Genomic DNA, 21,006 nt, shown 5'->3' with positions numbered 1-21,006 from the left:
TGCTTGCTATCAACACGAAAAATGAAATGATGGACAAAAATAAAAGTGGATTGGCAATTAATTTACAAAGAATGGCCTGTAGTTATCCTATAAGTAATTATGTGTAATCGCCGAGGGTTACTTTCAGCGGTTATAATAATATAATCAAGTATATTTCGTTAATCACGTGATCAGGCGGTATTTCAAAGATTATATAGAACCTGCTGGTGGTAGAGGAAGCTACTATTTAAATCTACTTCCCAGGGAGACATCTCCCCTACAGGCCCAGCCACGAAATGGAAGTTATATACTTGCACATCTACGAATAAGACCAACCACACACATGCACGTGTGCACACGAACACACAGAAAAAAGCCGAGCGCGCGCATGTAATAATCCTTTTTAGAAGCAAATTGAAAGTCAAAACACGTAAAACTGACAATAACAAGGAGCTCGAAACCTATCAAAAACATGAGGTATCATCATAAGAGAAGTATGACACCGAAAAACGAAGTAACTTACAGTCGGGTTGTCTCTCCCACACTGTCATCCTCCTCAGTTTTGTATATCTTTCAGTTCATTACGTACTCGAACCACTCTGCCCAAAAGTGTCCGTTGTCAGTCAGATTACACCATCTTCCTTAACGTCAAGGCCACGTTTTTCCTGGAAGAAAAGGGTTAAGTAAGTTTAAAACTACTGTACTGAAGCACTGTCGTGCTAGTCACAAATAACTGTCCTATTTGCATTAATTTAAACAAAAGTTGTCGTTTTTTTATTAATGACTTTCGTCAAAATAAAACATTTAATATTAATAATTTACACCAAACTCATGAACAAGAAAAAAAATATGTATCACATTAAAATTTATGTAATGAAGTTTCCGATTTGTTTCACACTTCTTCCGATGGTTTCTAAAACAGATGAATTATAGATGAATCAAAACAACGAATGAGTGGTACAGTAACACACAGAACCGCGTTTGTAAGACGGAAATATGATGTTATCAAATCATCATCATGTAAGTTCTTCTACCAGCATATTCAATAACATTTGAAAAAGACGTTCAGTAACAACAACGGAACAGTTATGCAACGGGTCCTCTTCCAATGAGTAACACCAATCGAATAGTCGTGTAATGGGTCTTTTTTTTTCATTCATTAACACCAATCAAACAGTTGTGTAATGGATCCTTTTTTCATTCAGTAACACCAATCAAACAGTTGTGTAATGGGTCCTTTTTTCATTCAGTAACACCAATCAAACAGTTGTGTAATGGGTCCTTTTCTTATTTTGTAAATCTCCATCTTTGCTTAACGCGATCACTGAGTTTTTTTACAACATTTTGATGGATCTTGCTTACAAATTTTCATATAACTGATTGGTTCGTTTTCCTTGTTCAATAAAATATCATGATATTTAATATTTCATTCGAAAGCATTCTTCTGAAAACCCTTTGTGCAAGATAAATCAGATGTTTATTTCTCCTACACGAGAAAACTTCCATCTCACTGATAAATCAGACACTTGATTCTCCGGATTTTTTTAAAAATTCCTCTTTATTTAGATTCATACTTCTTCTGGTGTTTCAATATTGTTTTTATTTTCATTTGACAGGTCTTCGACTTACACGGTTCATCATGAAGGTTTTTCTAACCGATTTGTAAGTAAGGTTTTATTCATGATGTTATTCTACTGTTCAAAACAGCCGCTTATTTCGTAAATCTTCTACTACACAGTAGAAGATACATTGTTATATAGTTATACAACTACTGTTATCCACTTTGCATTTCTTTCAACATCTAGACTACATGAAAAATCCAAATAATCTGTCATTGTGATTTCAAACTACCGCATACGAGATCTCTTTAGAAACTGGTGAAGATAGCTTATAATAAAATATTCCATCTCCTATGTACCTTTAAACTGGAGTTACATATTCTTCAAATACACAGAATTACAGTAAAAGCCATACTGTCTAACTACTGATATTTAAAATAATTCCTTAAAAAACGCTCTTCTGTTAACTAATGGTTATTTCAACTATAATCTTTGTAAAGCTGCAAATATGAGCAAGCATGGAAGAAAAACCGAAACGTCTGAGCACTCGATGTTGAAACTATTAAATAAGGAGCTACAGAAGTAATATTCTACGTTTGTGGACAGGTATAGCAACGACTCTGTTATATGTATATATATACAACTCAACCAAAGGTCCAATATAATAGAGTATCACGAGAGTAATGAAAATAAAAAGCTGTGGACAAGGAGTGTCATATAAATACAGTTGGCATCATCACCAGTCTAAAATGGAAACATGCAGGTAATACGAGTTGCTGTTTTCAAACACGTTATTACAAAGATTGCGTATAATTTACTGTCATTGGTAGGAACTGAAAAGAACGTTTACCAATAATAACGTGTATAGAAATACGAGACATCTTGTAGGTTTTGTCACTGTTTCCCAATGTTAGAATGAGAAAAGAGAGGGCGCCACTTAAAGCTGTATGACCCTAAATGTATCGCAGGAATAAAAATTGCAAACAGTGATGTCTCAACCCAAACGAGCCGATTTTACAAATAAAAATTTCAAACGTTCATATCTAATTTAAGCAATTAAATGTGCTTGCTATACGTCACCTCAAAAACCCCACTAAACTCACTCCACAATTTCTTCTGAGAAAAGGTATCAATTTCACAAATATTGAATAATCCTCTACACGCACTACGGGCATTTATATTACACACCGTCCCCTTCCACTGAGTGGTAAAGTTTGTTTGTTTGTTTTTCAATTTCGCCGTCCCTAATTTAACAGTGTAAGACTAGAGGGAAGGCAGCTAGTCATCACCACCCACCGCCAAATCTTGGACTACTCTTTCACCAACGAACAGTGGGATTGACCGTAACATTATAACGCCCCACGGCTGAAAGGGCGAGCATGTTTGGTGCGACCGGGATTCGAACCCGCGACCCTCAGATTACGAGTCGAATGCCTTAACCACCTGGCCATGCTGGGCCTCCACTGAGTGGTAAAATGGTAAGCTTGACGAGGGCTTATAACGCTAATATTTGGAATTCGATCCCTGCAGTGGGCATAGTACAAAATACTCATTGTGTAGCTTTGTGCTTAACGATAAACAAAGAAATGTAATAAAATGAACCGCCTTTAAAATAAGGCGGTTTTGTATCGTTACACAAAATATACATCGACACTTGAAATTATTTTAACATGGGTAACAGAAAACCTATAAAAATGTATTCTCAAGACGATTGGTATGACTATAAAACCTTAATTAAAATAAAGTACAGACCAACGTTTCGAATTTCTTAGGTTAATCTGAAGATAGCTGTGGTAACCACAGCATTGATAGCTTATTGGTAAGCTTTGTTTTTTAAGTTCTAAGAAGTCAACAAACAGACTTATAACACATCTATAAATTAAAAGTGCGAAATTCAGATCTATACCATAAACCCAGCCCCATACAGAACAAATTGTCTATCTCTGTTATACACACAAGTATTTCTCAAGTGGAAAACAATACTTAATTACATATGTGTAAAAAACGTATTAAACAATTCGATTACATGTGGCATTAAAGGTGACAAAACACGGCTGTCCCCTTCCGTGGCTTTCTTTCTCTGCGCTAAAATTTTAATAAGCATGCCACTTTATGATTAAAATCACGTGACTGTGGAGTAACGTCTACAAAGAAAGTGCACCGCTTAAAGCTGGTTTCAATGCCAAAGCAGTGTTGCCATTGAACATGTGTATATAACTGTGAACCTTTACTTTCTTCTATCTCCATGTCTTCTTGTTACTCCGACCCACATATACCAGTACAAAATCAACTGTGCTGTCTGAACAAAAACACGCTTAAACCAAAAACTGTACACTATATTTAACTTAATATTTTATGTTTGCTTATAATCATTTACTGAAAAGGAGGAAGACACAACGGTGTTGGTCAAAAATATTAAGTGACCGTCGGACGATGAGACGAGGAAAGGAGATTGATGTGTAAGCATCTGTTCGTACTTTAAACACGTCATTTCTATGTTACATACATACATTAATTTGTAGAGTTTTGGTCAAATTTATACAGCTAAACTATTCAAAACGTTTTACATTCAAGTAAACAAAAGACGCTAATTACAAGTACAAAGAAATGACTAGGCTTGTATATAACGAGCACAGTAAAACTTGGTAGAAATTTACCAGGTTTGTATATAGTGAATACATCAGAATTTGATGTAAATTTATTCAGTTTATGCATATAAAGAACACAGTAAACTGTGATGCAAAGTTGCTAGGTCTATACATATAACGAACCCATCAGATCTTGATAGAATGTTCCATCAAGTTTTGATGTGTTCACTTTTTATAAAGAGTGGGTAATGTTCCATCATCCGGTCGATACATATATAAATAGCACATCAGCAATTGATGAAACATTATTAAGTGTATATATATAACGATAACATACGAATTTGAAGGAACTTTATTAGATCTAGACATCTAACGAACACAGTAAAACTTGATGGGCCATTACTCGACCTATATATCTACTCATTATAAACGTGATCGGTATAAAAGGATTGTATGTATGAAGATGTACATACATACATATCACAGAGAAAACGGCTGTGAATCTAAAACTCAAACCTTTGTGTATGTTTATAAATATAAACACACAAACACAGATATACAATTTTTGTGTGTGTACGCATATATATATATAAATTATTTTCTGTTACCCATATTTATGTGTCACGTGACTAGGTCTAACGAATTTACATTATTAGAAACTACAGGCTAGATACTTCCTATACTTAGAGCACCTAGTAGCAAAAAAAAATGAAATCTTTATGGCAACGTTTATATTTCTTAAATGTCTGTATCCGTATTCTAGGTTAATGATGTCACGTGAATCTTACATGAATTTTATTTGTCGTAGTGTATGCAATAAAGTAATTTATTGGTGATACCTCTACATATAAATCAGCTACTAACTTCATATCCCAAGAGCATTTTTAGAATTTTATGTATTATATGGATATATATGTCATTCAATTATTTTAATTCAGTTCCAACTTGAAGTATACAACGGCCACTACGACAAAATGCAAAGTTCAGAATGATCTAAAAATACTTTAAAAATTCGTAAATAAGGGAAAACTGCAACAGTGATTAAAAATAACATTGCTGTTAATTTAATCTATACTAATAAATTATTAAAATTCTCGAAAAGCTTTGTTCTCAGTGAATTTTGTCGCATCCTGGAGAAGCGTTTGTTTACGTTATGTACATCAACTATCCGACGCTTGAAGTAAACAATCTCACTGTTGTAACATCGACGGATTTCACAACGGCCATATTTCGCCCCATACAAACAGCCTATAATAAATTTGTTTCGCTGAGTGGTAGGGGCATAATAATAACGAAAGTACTTCCTGAAAACCAGCCTGTTTCGTGTTGTAACTGTTTTTGTGCATGTATGCTGAAACATTATATCACAACAAGCTGAAATAAAGAGCAAGTTGGCTCAGATCAAATAGGTGTTTCCTAAAAAATGAAGTTTAATATAATTAGTTTTTGTTTACGTATTGATTTTTATTAGTTCGTCTAATATCTCAATCATTATTTGACAAAAGTACGTTCACGCGGTTACAACTTGCAACTTGTCACCGAACAGCACATTTTTACTTAGAACTTACCCGTGAGTAACGTAAAGGGCTAGTGTTCGTTTCTGCCACTTCTTTTTGACCTCACGAGAACCTTAGGTATTTCTTGTGCATTGAATGGGTATAGGAGCTACAGTTTATCTAATGTTCATGCACGATATAAAGTGTAAAGCAAGAGTTACGCATAGATAGCCAGCCTAATGTGGCTTTGCTATAAGAAAACACACAAACACACATTTTATGCGCAAAACTACACCACAGCTTCTGCGCGCAGTCGTCCATAATTTTAAACTGGTGCACTGGAGAGAAGACAGCATCCACCGACAACTTTGACTCTCTTATTTGTCCGAACAGTGAAGTTTGACGCAAACCATGAAAGGTGGAATTCCCAGTCCGAATATATAACCAGTAAGATACGCCCAGCCCTTAGAAACGTTATTCTGTTCACACATACGACATTTTATTAGCATGTTACATTATGTTCACAAAATAGAAAAACAAACAAAACAAAAATACAGCTGACAAAATGACTAATTTAAAAATATAAAATCCCGTAAATAATTTAATAAAATAAACATAGATTATCATTTATTTCAAAATAGAAGTTTTCGGATTTAGATACGAATCATGGCTAAATCCATTTTCTAAAGTTTTGCCCGTGTTACTTGTTGTAACATAACAGTCTTAAAATGATCGTACTTGTACTTGTAACTATGACAGTCCTTCTACTCAACGCCAAGAAATTAGTAAGTACCGTACCTTCACTTGACGACACGAAAATGATGTACGTAGGTACATGTGTATTACACACGCCCACCAGAAAAAACTTAACAAGGCGTTATGTACGTATAAAAGGATGAAATACTCATATACACAAATGCTCTTTCGGTAAGGAGGTTCATTTCTACGGAAACGAACTCATAAATATATTTAAAACGACTACGTTACTGAAACTTATTAAAAAAAACAACTTAACACTTATATTTGTTTGTTTTTGAATTTTGGAAAAAGCAACACGAGGGCTACCTGTACTAGCCGTCCCTAATTTAGTAGTATAAGACTAGATGGAAGGCAGCTAGTCATCATCACCCACTGTCAACTATTAGGCTACTCTTTCACTACTGACCATTACATATATGACGCCCCCATAACTGAAGGGTCGAGCATGTTTGGTGAGTATGGAGATTTAAACCCGCGACCCTTGCTATCAAAATTTGATGAACAACGGTCGTGAATTGACAAAAATAGTATAAATAAAGATAATGTGTATTTTCTTATAGCAAAGCCACAGCAGGCTATCTGCGAAGCCAACCGAGGGAATCGAACCCCTGATTTTAGCGTTGTAAATCCGGAGACATACCGCTGTACTAGCTGGGAACAAATAAAGATAATAGATCAGGTTTACATGGTGTACAATTAACCAACCTCTCATACTGGTGTCAGCCGAAACATGTATATTGCGTTGAATAAGGAAGAATATTATGCTAGTATTATAATAATAATTTGTCAAACAACGATTTATAAGCATATTAAGGTAATTTATTATTGGGAAAACACTCTAATGTTTCGACAGAACATTGTATTCTTCAAGTGTCTTTAATTAAATCAAACATATCAATGTTTCACAAGGTTCAGAATTAGAAATATCGACAGGTGTACAGAAAAAGATTTATGGATTCTCCAGATAAACATGTTTGCATACATGGATCCAGAACTCAGTAGAACCTGGGAGATAGAATGTTACAATAGATAAAAAATCATACAATAAACAAAATATATATCGATGTAATCATAGTTATTTGTTTCGAATTTCGCTCAAGGTTGGCTACTAGCTGACTATCGGTGCTAGTTGTCTCAATTTAGAAGTGACTGATTACAGGGAAGGCAACTAGTCAACGCCACCCACCGCCAAATCTTAGGTTACTCTTTACCAACAAATGGTGCGATTGGTCTTAACATTATAACGTCGTTACGACTGAAAGGACGAGCATGATAAGTGATTGGATTTGAACCCGCAACCAGTACATAGCGAATCGAGTGACCTAATCATCAGGCCATGCCAAGCACGTAATGATAAGATTGAGATAAAGATATAATGTAATAAAAACATCTACCTTATAACTTGCTCTATTTATACGGTTGTTTCGAATATTCGCGCAAGAACTATCTGCACTTTTGGCAACGGAATGAAAACCGTGGACACCTAACACCTTTACTTGCACATTAATATTTTCAATACTGATTGGGTGAGATCCTGAAACTTCAGACAGTACAGATGGATTACGCTTGATGGTATGTCAACCAAAACAAAATTAAGTAAGAGAGATTACCAATCCTGATGTCATACTTGTGGACAAGTTTATAAAGAGTTGTCATAGAGACCATATACCATCACGACAATGAGATACATATTAAGGTTCAAGTTATGTGGTTAGCTGCTATTTCAAGTGAGTAAATATCAAACAGCTTGTTATAACTCATTTATCTTCATTCACCAAAGGGTGGCCTCGAAAAGCGAAAGGCTCAAGCAATCGCTTGTCTCTCTTATTATTAAGTAGTAATAGCCACTTGTTAAGTGGAGTCAGGGGACATATTCTACATGAATATGTAGAATTTGATTGCTCAAGCAATCACTTGTCTCTCTTATTATTAAGTAGTAATAGCCACTTGTTAAGTGGCGTCAGGGGACATATTATACAGAAACATTAAGCTAGTATGATACCTTTACAATAACCACGAATCCAATTAAGGCCAAAATATACTCATCTCAGAAGATCACAAAAAGAAGCACAGTCATTGAGACGTGAGGTGTAACTCGTGGATTATAGAAATGTCGATACTCCAAGGAATTACAAAGAAAGCTCGAACAATCAAATTCATTAGACTTAAGTAAATAGTTGTACAGGATTAGATCTGTTTATATTGGACAATCTTCAGAGAGATTAAGGCACATAAACTGTTGCTGAGACAAGGCAGGTCATACTTTTGTTTAGGTGTTTCAACCTTCACAAAGATGGAAGTACACAAACTGTTCCCAAAACCAGACATATCATATCTTTGTTTACGAACCTTCCCAGAGATGTAGATACATAAACTGTTGCTATGTCTTTGTTCAGGTCTATCTATCTTCATAGACACGGAGGCATATCAAGTGCTACCCGTAATTAAATAGGTTATGTTTTGTTTTTTTCATAGAGATGGATATCCTGATGTATATATATATATATATTGCTTCTGGCAAATAATCACAATGTGTTTTTATACCCCAGCAGGCTTAAAGTTCTTTAGATTGAGCGAAACTTGTCTTCTACTATGGATATGACGAAAATAGCGTGGTTGAAATTCTGTCATTATACACTCTTCTAATTATTGAAAATCTGTAAAGGACTAGATTAAGACTGTAGTGTTAAGAATGTGATAGGCTTAACATAATGTCTTAAGGCAAGTATAATTAATTACATCACGCTTAGCCAGCTTCTAAAAAGCATTCACGCCATAACAACTGTTGTCACAACAGTTCTTCTTTACAGTTCTGTTTAAAAATTTTGCTTGGAAAGTTAAACATTATTCCTGTTTATTTCCAAACTTCTTGGGCAAGGGCAACTGCACATGCCCAAGATGGCGTTACAGGTTTTGTTTTATCTGTTTGTAGTTCAGTACAAAGCTAAACAATGGGCTGGCTATCTGTGCTCTCTCCACCAGGGGTATCGAAACCAAATGTCCAGTGTTATAAAGTCCAGAGACATACCACTGTACGACTGAGGGGGTCTACAGTTTTGGAAACCTGTTTACTCACGTGTAAACATAACCAGAAGACAACATAAAAAAACAAAAATCATCATATGCCATAGACTCGAGAATCTAGTAACAAGCTGGACTAGAGCAACAAAGTTTTCGAACATTCATTCCATTACTCCCCAGTAAGCTAAGGCGTATAAATAAACATATTACAATTATAATTCGACACGATACCCATGTGCTTTTACGCACATCAAAGAAAACAAAACATAATATATATATATAAAAAAGAAACTTAAGGTCCATGCAAACAAACAAAAACGGTATACAGGTTTACCCTTTGTGTGAATGCCTACTTTTATTTAAATAACTTCGTAATTGATGGAGATATTCCCTAAAATACAGCACGTGTTCTCAGACAGGTGTGTTTGGTTACTCTAATGCGATTTTTTCTATACTTTATAAGTTAAACAGAAAACTATAGGAAGCAGTATTATGTGTGTTCATACAGCATGATTTTACCGATATTGTTATGTTTGACCGTCATTAGTAATAAATTAACACTGTCTTTTTTTTGTGAAACATCTTTTAGTTTTTAATACAAGGTTGCCTCCAATGGATATAAGGGTGAAGATGCTCCAAGAACGAGGTTTCGTAGAAGGACTTTTTTTTTTTTAATAAAATGTAGAGTTTTCAAGCGCGATCTTTTTGTTAACCCACTTTCATCAATCTCTTAGTATATCTACGAAATATGTAATAGTAAATTGTGTAGCATATGGGCTGAGTGACCGGGACATAAGACTCTTAAGGTTCACAAGTTGCTAACTATAATTTAGAAATACTGACCAAACAGAACAACCAGTTAGAAAACTCTGCCACTAAAGTCTCTACTCCTTACTGAAGAGAACTGACTGCCATAGTTATAACGGTTCTACCTCTAAGAGTGCAACATATCGTGGCTCAAACCTTGGATTTTTCGAACAGCAAATCTGCACGCTAAGTCACACTTGGCCCATACATTTTTTTAAACATAAATGTTGGATATATAGGTTTCTAATATTATAAGATTTATTTTTAAGTTCACACAATCTTATCTGTTGATTTAATACTACATTGTTGCACCACGACCTTTCAAGGTCAGCTTCTCTGTTTGTAAAGCTAGTAAATGAAGCCCAGTATATTTACATACTTTTAAGCTAATTACTCGAGACTTCAATAAGTGTTCAAACACAAAGCTATCTCAACAATCACACAATAACATAAACAATTCGTTTACACATTAGTAACTGTCATCTGAAGTAGGGTCTAGGTACTGCTATCAGTGCTTGAAGGTCCCTAGCCTAGCACGCAAGTGTAAAAACATGACGCGACATTATTTTTTATCAACTTTGTGATGAAATCGCTGTAAAGGGATCTTAAAAACAAGAACGCAAAAAGAATTATAACAATGCGATTATACGTTTAACTGCGTAGAGACTAACACTGCCATCTATCCTACCCAGGCGTAGTAATGATAATAACACAACGAAACTCCATGAGGCCCGGTATGGCCAGGTGGTTAAGCCACTCGACTCGCAATCCGAGGGTCGCGGGTTCGAATCCCCGTCATACCAAACATGTTCGCCCATTTAGTCGTGTGGACGTTATAATGTGATGGTCAATCCCACTATTCGTTGGTAAAAGAGTAGCCCAAGAGTTGGCGGTCGGTGGTGATGACTAGCTGCCTTTCCTTTAGTTTTACATTGCTAAATTAGAAACGGCTAGCTCAGATAGCCCTCGTGTAGCCTTGCGCGAAATTCAAAACAAATCAAACTCCATGTACTTTTAACATGTTTTTTTGAAATTCATAAGTAAGGAATCGTTGAGGGTTTATTGACAACAATTATTATTAATAAAATTATTTACTTCTTCAGTGAAAGAAAACAACGTTTTAAATGGAAATAACTGAATCGAGAAGCAGAATATTATAATTTTATATCAAACACCGTCTCTCCTTATAAGTTTTTTGTAGAAACACATTTACGCGTACGCACTAACCACTTTTGTTGTTTTTTAATTTCGCGCAAAGCTACTCGAAGGCTATCTGTGCTAGCCGTCTCTAATTTAGCAGTGTAGGACTAGAGAGAAGGCAGCTAGTCATCACCACCCATCGCCAACTCTTGGGCTACTATTTTACCAACATATAGTGGGATTAACAGTCACATTATAACTATATGTTCTGGTAGTCCCTAATTTTAAACTGAATGCTAGAGAGAACAGACAGTCAACTGCAGCTGGATCTCACTGTTACTTTTATAACTCACCCACATACTCAAAGTATTGCAGTTTTGTGACATAGGGAGGTGCAAACCAGATGCTAAAGGCTTCATTGTCTGACATGATAACCATTAAGAACGATCCTCTGTACTACTACACGCCTTGTGTAAAAAGAAAGCATTTTTATGCATTGTGAAAAGTTGTATATTTATTTTCACCTCTTTTTAATAAAAACACGGTTTTAAATATATATTTAGCAGTGTAAAACTGGAGGGAAGGAAGTTAGTCATCACGACCCACCGCCAACTCTTGGGCTACTCTTTTACCGACGAATAGTTTTACCGTCATATTATAACGCTCCCACGTCTGAAAGGGCGAGCATGTTCGGTGCGACGGGGATTCGAACCCGCGACCGTCGGATTACGAGTCGAATGCCTTAACCACCTAACCGAACCTAAGCTGGGCCTTAAAGGAATGAAAGAATGATTTAAGTGACAAAATATGATACACATTAAAGTACTGTGTGTGTTGTTTTAATTATTTATTATTTTCATTCATAATAAAATATATTAAAACGCCTACATTCGCATCAAGGACTCTATCCCTAATCGCTCGCGTCCCATACTTTGGGAAAAATTATTTGTGATATATTTTTTTTGCATGGCCAAAGTGTCATAAGAGGACTCTTTAAAACTGTAACCAACAAAGAAATGTTTATTTGTTTGATTGAAGTTAAGCACAAAGTTACACACAGGACTATCTTTGTTCTTCTCACCACGGGTATCGAAACCAAGTTTAAAATGTTGCAAGTCCGCAGGCACACCACTGTTTCACTGGATGGCATCACACGAAATAATTCGGAAGTATCATATAAGAAATACTTGTTACACATACATTCTTAAACCTTATTACATTAACAAAAGGTGCAATGAGTCTTTTACTTCTACATGGATTAGTTAAAAGTAATATATATTTATTAGTTTGTTATAACCTAAGAACAAGACGAAACAAAAATAAATGAAAAAATAATAAAGAATGCCGCACTAATTAAAACGATCCCCTGGGTACAAGCTATAACGTGGGATATAAAATGTATCCTAGTTTTGGAGGTGAGAATACACCGTCTATCAGTCTTAACCTCCATTCGCCAGTCTCAAGTAAATAAATAAAATGGAGGAGCAACAGATATTGAAATAGAAATTAGGAAAGCGAGATGTGGATACTTAAGCTCACAACGTCCCACATCTATATTATCCTTCATTGCCTGCAGACAGTTACGGGAAGGTGACTGCTCTCCAAACAAAAGAAGAAAAATTAATAGGAAAATAAGATACTACTATTTGGGGATAAGTAAGTTTAAAAAAACAACAACAACTTACCTCTTGAAGTTAGCATTCCAGCCCCAATTTTGGCAGAAAGGCACTAACTGGTAGCCCAGTAAAGGAATTATTTCAGTATGAAAACTAGCATAGTACCCAACCACTACCCATAAAGGTACCATGGATATTAAGTCTATCTTATTACCATTATGCTATATAAACAACAGAAGTTTGAAGCACTAGTCTAGGTGTATTCGAATCATAGCTTCGAATGGCCCCTGATCGTAATTTTCATTTTTCAGAATTTTTCTATCGTAAAAATGCGATAAAACACAAGTTATACATTTCTAAAGCACCCACTTAAATAAATGTACAGTGTGATATATAGCATTAAACAAGGCCATGTGATAATCGTTCTAATTAATACTTCTCAACAGTTAAAAAAGTCCTAACCTTAAATGTTCCACAAGTACATGGAAAAACCATGGATGAAATAAATTTCTATTGTAAATGTTTGCACCAAATTTTTTTCTAAAATGTATTTTTAGTTGCTTTGTCTACCATTATAGCTTTTCAAGGAGAATAATTTGCCAACAGCGCCAAAAGAGTTGACGAATAAATAAGATTTTCTTTCAAAAATGATAAGTTAGTTTAAGAATTTAGAATGAAAGATGTATATTCCTGAAATAACTACAAACGATTGGCACAAAAGCTACAAAACTTGTTTGCTAGTGCTAGCAGTTATTTACAAAAGTTTAACTTTTATAGGTCACAAAATTAAAAATGAAATCACTTTTACCATAAGAAAAGTGAACCGAAAGATTCCAACCATCAGTTTACGCTTAGATTAATCCATTTTTACTTTATCTCGTAAACAAAAAAAAACGATAAAAATCTATGTTCTAAGTATATTAATGTAAAATAATTTTTTTAACACTACACCAGTTCTAAAGTATTTAAAATTATACGTTTAAGTTTGGCAAAGTATACTAAAGACAAGCACATACATACTATTATTGGGTTGAGGAATAATTCGTGAGCGTTTTTTCAAGTTAAAAAAATATATTCATAAATGAAACGCTTTCGCAAAATATTTCATGTCATTTGGTAGATAAATTTTTGCTCTAATAGATGGTGTGTTTGATTTTCATATGTCTTTAATTTTTGCTTTCATTTTCAGCTCATTAAATGGAATGTCAAGTGGAAAAAATCCAGCATTTTCGACACCATCTGCTTTTCGCATTTAATTTCTTGCAATTTCGTTTACAACAATGCATACTATATACCTAGGTATTACATGAAATAAAGTATCATATTAAATGTTTTGGGTGTAATGTGTTCATGCATTGAAGTATTGTATAGTCTTGCATGTAATGCTTGAATGAAATTATTTAAAAACGCTCATGAATTATTCCTCAACCTAATAGAAAAAATATGGTTTGTGGAAAATATTCACAAAATGAGATTTAATGACGCTTTATAACACACTAAGTCTGACCTCTCAACTTCAACGAAACGTAGAACTGGTTTGCTCCAAGTGAGCGATCGAACTCGCACCCTTAACTACATGAACACCTCTCGTTGCAACAACGGTACTTTTGGAACAATGTCACACAGCTGACAATTAAACTGTGTATGAAGTCATTAAATTCCTTCAAACTAACAGCAAAACGCATTAAAATGAAAGACACAAAACTATCATATACAATCAGTGAAAAATGAAACCTATTACAACTGAACTGAGTCGAGTCTAACATGATTTTGAAGATAACCTTATTATTAAATACATGCAATACATCAAAGTAAAATCAAATAGAAAGGTTTGATTTTTAAATGTTTGAACCTATTAACACAAAACGTGGATGTAAGCAAGAAAGAAACTGAAAGCAGGAATACTTACTGGTGTGCCGTACGATAAAGAGATCTTTGTCATATTCTATACACCTCTTCGGGCTGGTATGTTTTGGCTAGATTCCACGGACTGACAGTTTGAAGTATTGACCGCTCTTTCTCTATATAACGAGTACATCATGACGTCAGAGCCGAGCAAGATTCGAACTTCTGACTTCCTTTACACGAAATGACTCAGTGGAGTTTTGCTGAGTCGGAGATAGGAATAGTGGCGCGATAAAACTGAGATAACGGATGGACAAAATAAAACTATATATAGACAACATTTAACCTAATACACACCTTCAAGCCCAGCATATATTTTATTCTTAGAGAAGATCTAGACTGCAACATGAAAAACAGTTTGTTGTTGTATTTTTTACGCACATTGGTCAAAAATATGTTTTTACAAGTTTTTTTCTGGCAAACAACAAACATTACAACCTGATTGGCTCATAAAAAGTAAAATATTATTGTGACCGATTTTTTAAAAATAATTTTGTAAGGAATATTTATTACACTGTTGTTGATCATTGCAATGAATCACCTTTCTGAATGGCCAAACATACGTGTGGTTCGGGTTAGTTGAAAAAAAAAAAAGTTTTAACACGCTCATTGGACGGTCAGCTGACAATTTCTTATACAAACTGTATACACAAGAAACAAATATTGCGAAGCAATAAATATAAAACAAGTATTAAAACTGTATGATATTAAAACGGTTACGCCGAATTTAAAGACACTTTCTCCAAAAATGAAACGTATGACTTTGACCTCTTATTTCAAAAGATATTCAGCTATTCAGACTGTCGACTTTATTATCATACAGAACACGTTAAACGTCCATAACAGTGGCGTTGGTGTTGGCTTGAATGATAACCAGTTTATTCAAATACACTTACAAATTCAAACTCAATCAATAGGATCATTTTCAATCCATTATTTGCTTTGAAAACTAAATATTAGTTTGGTTTGTTTAATTTTAGCTCAAAGGTATAAATAGCCTCGGAATTAAAGCACTGTTAAGTACGTCAGTTTATCGCTAATTCACCAGGTGACTCAAGTAAAGGCGTTTACACGTGCAAGTCAGCCCCTCTAATGAACTTTACTATTAGAGTTTGAATTTCGCGTAAAGCTATTTGCGCTATCCGTCCATAATTTAGCAGTGAAAACTACGGGGAAGGCAGCTAGTCATTACCACCCATCACCAGTGAAAACTACGGGGAAGGCAGCTAGTCATTACCACCCATCACCAGTGAAAACTACGGGGAAGGCAGCTAGTCATTACCACCCATCACTAATTTTGCACAACTTGGGCTTCTCTTTTATTAATGAACAGTGAGATAAACCAACACATTATAAGCCGCACTGCTGAAAGAGCGAGCATGTTTGATAAGATGGGTATTCGTACCTAAGTCAACAAATTGTGTGTAATTCGAGCGCCCTAACCACTTGGCCATGCCATATTTTTGGATTTACAACAATATGACAGCAGTTTTCCTACAGATGCATTTTACTGGTAGAATTTAAGATAATAAAACCCACAGTAGTGTCTCATTAGTCCAGACCTTCATAAAACAGGAAATCGAATGATATCGCTTCGCACGTGCACTTAACCTCCCGCCGCAATAAATTAACATTTGGAGCCCGTGTATAAGAAAGGTTTCACAAACAAAATTACTTGCATAACACGAAATCAGATCTAACAGATGTAACCGTTGGTCTTCTCATCTATATAACTGAAATATTTGACTTTTCACTCCTTTCTCATAAGTGTTTCAGTCTCTACGAATCGTTTACTGGTTGTCACGAAGAAAATAATAAATCTCCAAACAATCTAAAATAAGATTTCCTTCGACTTACACCAACAATCATAAAAAGTGTAATCGTCTATTACAGGAATTGTTTCAGGCATTACTCAAAGAATGCATTTAACTTCACTCGGACAGGAAAAAAAACACTTTTATATTTGTTTTAACTTAAATCCCCATTTAACAATTCACACAGAAAGTTTTTTTTTGTTTCAACATAAAATTAAGTCCTCATTTGGGGATTATATTTTCAAGCTTCAGTGTTGTTTAATCACATTTCTGCACTTCACACAAATTCTTATTGTAATCAGTTGCATATATTTCGTAAACTAAATAACTCTTTTCACTGAATTTAAGGTTCGCTGCACAAAGCTTACCCTAGAATTAATGATTTAGCTACGGGAACTCCAACGTTATTTTAAACACTGTTTATAATGCCCTAAACTGCTTGTGGATTGCTGACTGTATTGTCGAGGTCCTAATAACATACGAGTCAATACAAAATTACACTTTCTCAGAAGCTTTGCATTTACTGAGGGCGCTTTATTATTCTTAGCTTTGTTTTCATCATCTGTTGCAAATCAATCGTAGAAACTCTCCTTATTATTTAGTTTCCGAAAATGATCTGGTCTATTTTCTTCACTCGTCGAGGCTGATTTCATCTAATTTCTTAATGTTTTCGGAGTTGATCTCGTCTAGTTTTTAAGTTTTCGAAGACGAGTTGGTCAAGTTTACCTAGTTTTTTACCCTTTCAAAACTGTTGCCGTAGTTTCTTAACAATTTGGGTTGATTTGAACTAGTTTCGTAACTTTTCGGGGCTGATTTGATCTAGTTTCTTCACTTTTCAAAGTGTCGGCCTAGTTCCTTATATTTTCGGAGTTTATTGACCTAGTTTTTAACTTTTCGGACGTGATTTAGCCTAGTTTCTTAATCTTTTACAGCTGATTTGAACTAGTTTCTTAACCTTTCGGAGTTGATTTGACCTAGTTCCTTAAGTTTTCACAGCTGACTGGATTTAGTTTTTTTTAAGTTTACGGATATAATTATTACAGAGTTTCTGACAATAAACTATTACATTCATATCAGAAATCAATATTTTAAAACATATACGTGTATCTAAACCATCATTTGACAAAATTCTGCATGTGTGTATGTTCGATTATAACTGGTGAACAGTTGAACCGATTGTCACCAATTCTGGCATGTACCCTTACAGTCCTCTGGGGAGCGAGTGACACAGACAAGTCACCGTTCAGATCTGATAACCCTATGCGAGTCCCCATCCATGACTTCCCTGTGAGTAAAATGGGTACATTAGCTAGCGCTGGATAAAATATCCAGTTAAATTGTTTCCTGTTATAACCCTAATCACACGTGATGAAAAATGAACTCGTAAAAGACTACAAAATCAAGTATATATAATTTGTAATATATAAAAGGTACCGACATCCTGTACACCAGACCTCTTCCAGAAACACACATAGAAGTGTTTATAGTTAGCTTACGATATTCACGAAAAACTCTGCAAATGGTATCTACGCTAGCCGTTCCCAATTTTGAGTAGATGGACTAGAGAGAAGACACACACGTCAGCTACTGGGCTACATTGACCCATGTGTACGAGAGAGAGGGAGTCAAAATATGCAAGCCATGACCTTTTATAGAGTGCAATTCAATATGGTATGTATTTGATGTCACAGTTCATTTAATTCTATATAGTGACAGTGCGTGGTGCGGGAGAATAAATACCATTCAATATACAGAAAAACAACAAAATCTGTAGACACACGTTTCATAGGTTTTAAAGTTATGCAAATTCAATGTACAAATTGTATAATAGGCAACACTATTTTTATTCTTTACACGAAAATTACCTTTCATGCTGAATTCTGAGAGATTCAGTCAAGACTGACGTCACCTATTCATACACGTCTTGAGTACAAGTACTTTATTAACACAACTGATTTTGTGTGTATAACATACGTGTATTTTTTACTAAAAACCTTGCTTCAACATTACATTTCCAATATTTGATTAATCGTATAGTAATTCGAAGCTGCGACCCTAAGATTACGAGTCGAGCTCCTTAACCACCTGACCACGCTGGGCCAATTACACGAAAATCTTACTGCGCAATTTAGCAATCTTGGCAAGTAAAAAGTTTACCTATCAACTGTTTGCTTAATTCTAAAGCGAGCCGAAGTAAGGTTATGGAATGCCTCACGTCCATCTCTGCAAACTTATCCGAGAGGCCCGTTGTAAATCTCTGCTTGAGAGATGACTGATATCTTGGCCTCGCAGACACGATACTTTCGAACAAAAAATTCATATGAATATTTAGACACTTTTTGTTGTTTGCTATTCTTCTCGAAGGTAACATGAGACTTGTACTAAATAAAGACATGAGTATACGCTAAGATTCATGTGGACTGAGCATCCGAAGATCTATGATTCACATCCCATTTCCGCGAAATCTCGCACCTAGTGGTGGCCGTGGGTGCGTTAAATAAGTGACGATCAATTCCACTTTTCAGCAGAGTATTTGGTAAACTTCCCATAAAACAGTCTATCAACTCAAAATTAGGGACAACACAGATTGTGTACTTGTGCATGAATCAAACAAATCAGAGACCAAGAACGAATGTTATAAGGTGTAAAGTATATGGATCTATAAGTACAATAGACTTAAAACACCTTGGTCAGCGATAACAATAAAAGACAAAACCTGAAATGACGGGGCTAGCTATCAAAGATCCTTTTTCAGGATAGCAGTATTATCATCTGAATAGCAATGGAAAAAAAAAACAAACATCGTGTCTATAAATACAAACACACAAGTAATTTGTACAAATGACGTGCGTTAGCAATCTGACATTTTTGTACGAAGTTACTGAATTTACTTATATTCGTGTAAAATTTTTTTTACCCGTCATAAATTTAAGAATTACAGTTGCGTGATGACTATTATCATCTGAATAGCAATGGAAAAAAAAAAACATCGTGTCTATAAATACAAACACACAAGTAATTTGTACAAATGACGTGCGTTAGCAATCTGACATTTTTGTACGAAGTTACTGAATTTACTTATATTCGTGTAAAATTTTTTTTACCCGTCATAAATTTAAGAATTACAGTTGCGTGATGACTATTGCTTATTTAGAATACTCGTGGTTTTAACTGTCATACTCTTTCAAATTATATTGTTATTCAAAAACAGAAAAAACATTTGATTTTTAAGCTCTCTGTGTAAGCATGTTAAATTCATGTGAATAATTATTGTTACTTTGCGTGTTAAAATAAATATAAAAACACTTGTGACTAAGTGCACAATTTAACCTGTTTTCGTTTTATGATTTCACTGACTATGTCATAATTATTTTAAGAAATGATGGTAAGTATTAAGGGTTTTTTAGGTTTGTTTTGAATTTCGCGCAAAGCTACTCGAGGGCTACTTGCGCTAGCCGTCCCTAATTTAAAAGTGTAAGACTAGAGAGAAAGCAGTTAGTCATCACCACCCACCGCTAACTCTTGGGCTGCTCTTTTACTAACGAATAGTGGGATTGTTCGTAACTTTATAACGCCCCACGGCTGAAAAGGCGAGCATGTTTGGTGTGACAGGGATTCGAACCCGCGACCCTCAGATTACGAGTCAAGTGCCTTAACCACCTGGCCATACCGGGCCTGGTCAGTATAAATGAGGTCATTCACGCTTAAAATGTTAGCCCGACGAAGGTCGAAATATTCTTAATGTGTGACCTGTGTAACTAAAAGAAACCTAGAATGTGCGATGGCTAGAGTTGGATCGTAACAAAATTATTAACCACTAAAACAGGACTATAATGCTAGGTTTAAACAAGAAATCCTCTGCAATACAGGTGTGACCACTATTCTGAGCCTAAATATCGATAAAATGGACCTAAGACACCTCCGAACATGTACATTCTAAACTATTTTTGTGTTTGTTGTTAAGCATAAAGCTACACGATGCATTATTTGTTATCGAAACCTAAATTTAGTTATATAAACCCACAAATCAGAGATGGCATCCATATTAGAAGGATCGACACATACGTTTTGGATATCAAACATCCGGTACTGCTTTAGATATGACACAGTGATGTATACTAGTCCATGTATTAGTTTCTGCTAATCATTTTAAGCAGTACTTTGTTTACATTTTAAACGGTTTTCTTAATAAAGCAGATATGATTCTATATATAGACGGATTCATAAAATCAAATATCACCTGTTCCCTAGTCCCAATTATTTCTTATCCAAATATTTTTCTTTTTTGTTTTGTTTTCTCGTTTACTCCATTTACTGTATTT

General features: G+C 34.9%; 1 long non-coding RNA gene across 12 annotated transcripts in view; it reads right to left on the bottom strand.

Annotated features, from left to right (window-relative positions):
- The window catches only part of LOC143255396 (uncharacterized), a 71,155-nt gene that overhangs the window by 5,564 nt on the left and 44,585 nt on the right, over nt 1–21,006 (bottom strand). For all 12 annotated transcript variants that reach the window (XR_013030584.1, XR_013030588.1, XR_013030596.1 and 9 more), the window contains 2 exons: nt 14,875–15,107; nt 503–644 (listed from right to left, as the gene is read on the bottom strand). This is a non-coding gene — a long non-coding RNA (uncharacterized LOC143255396). The remainder of the gene's footprint in view (nt 1–502; nt 645–14,874; nt 15,108–21,006) is intronic.

Source organism: Tachypleus tridentatus, chromosome 7 (assembly GCF_004210375.1).
Source record: "Tachypleus tridentatus isolate NWPU-2018 chromosome 7, ASM421037v1, whole genome shotgun sequence".
NCBI lineage: Eukaryota > Metazoa > Arthropoda > Merostomata > Xiphosura > Limulidae > Tachypleus > Tachypleus tridentatus.
The sequence above is the reverse complement of the archived record's forward strand: the minus strand, read 5'-3'. Positions and strand labels throughout refer to the sequence as shown.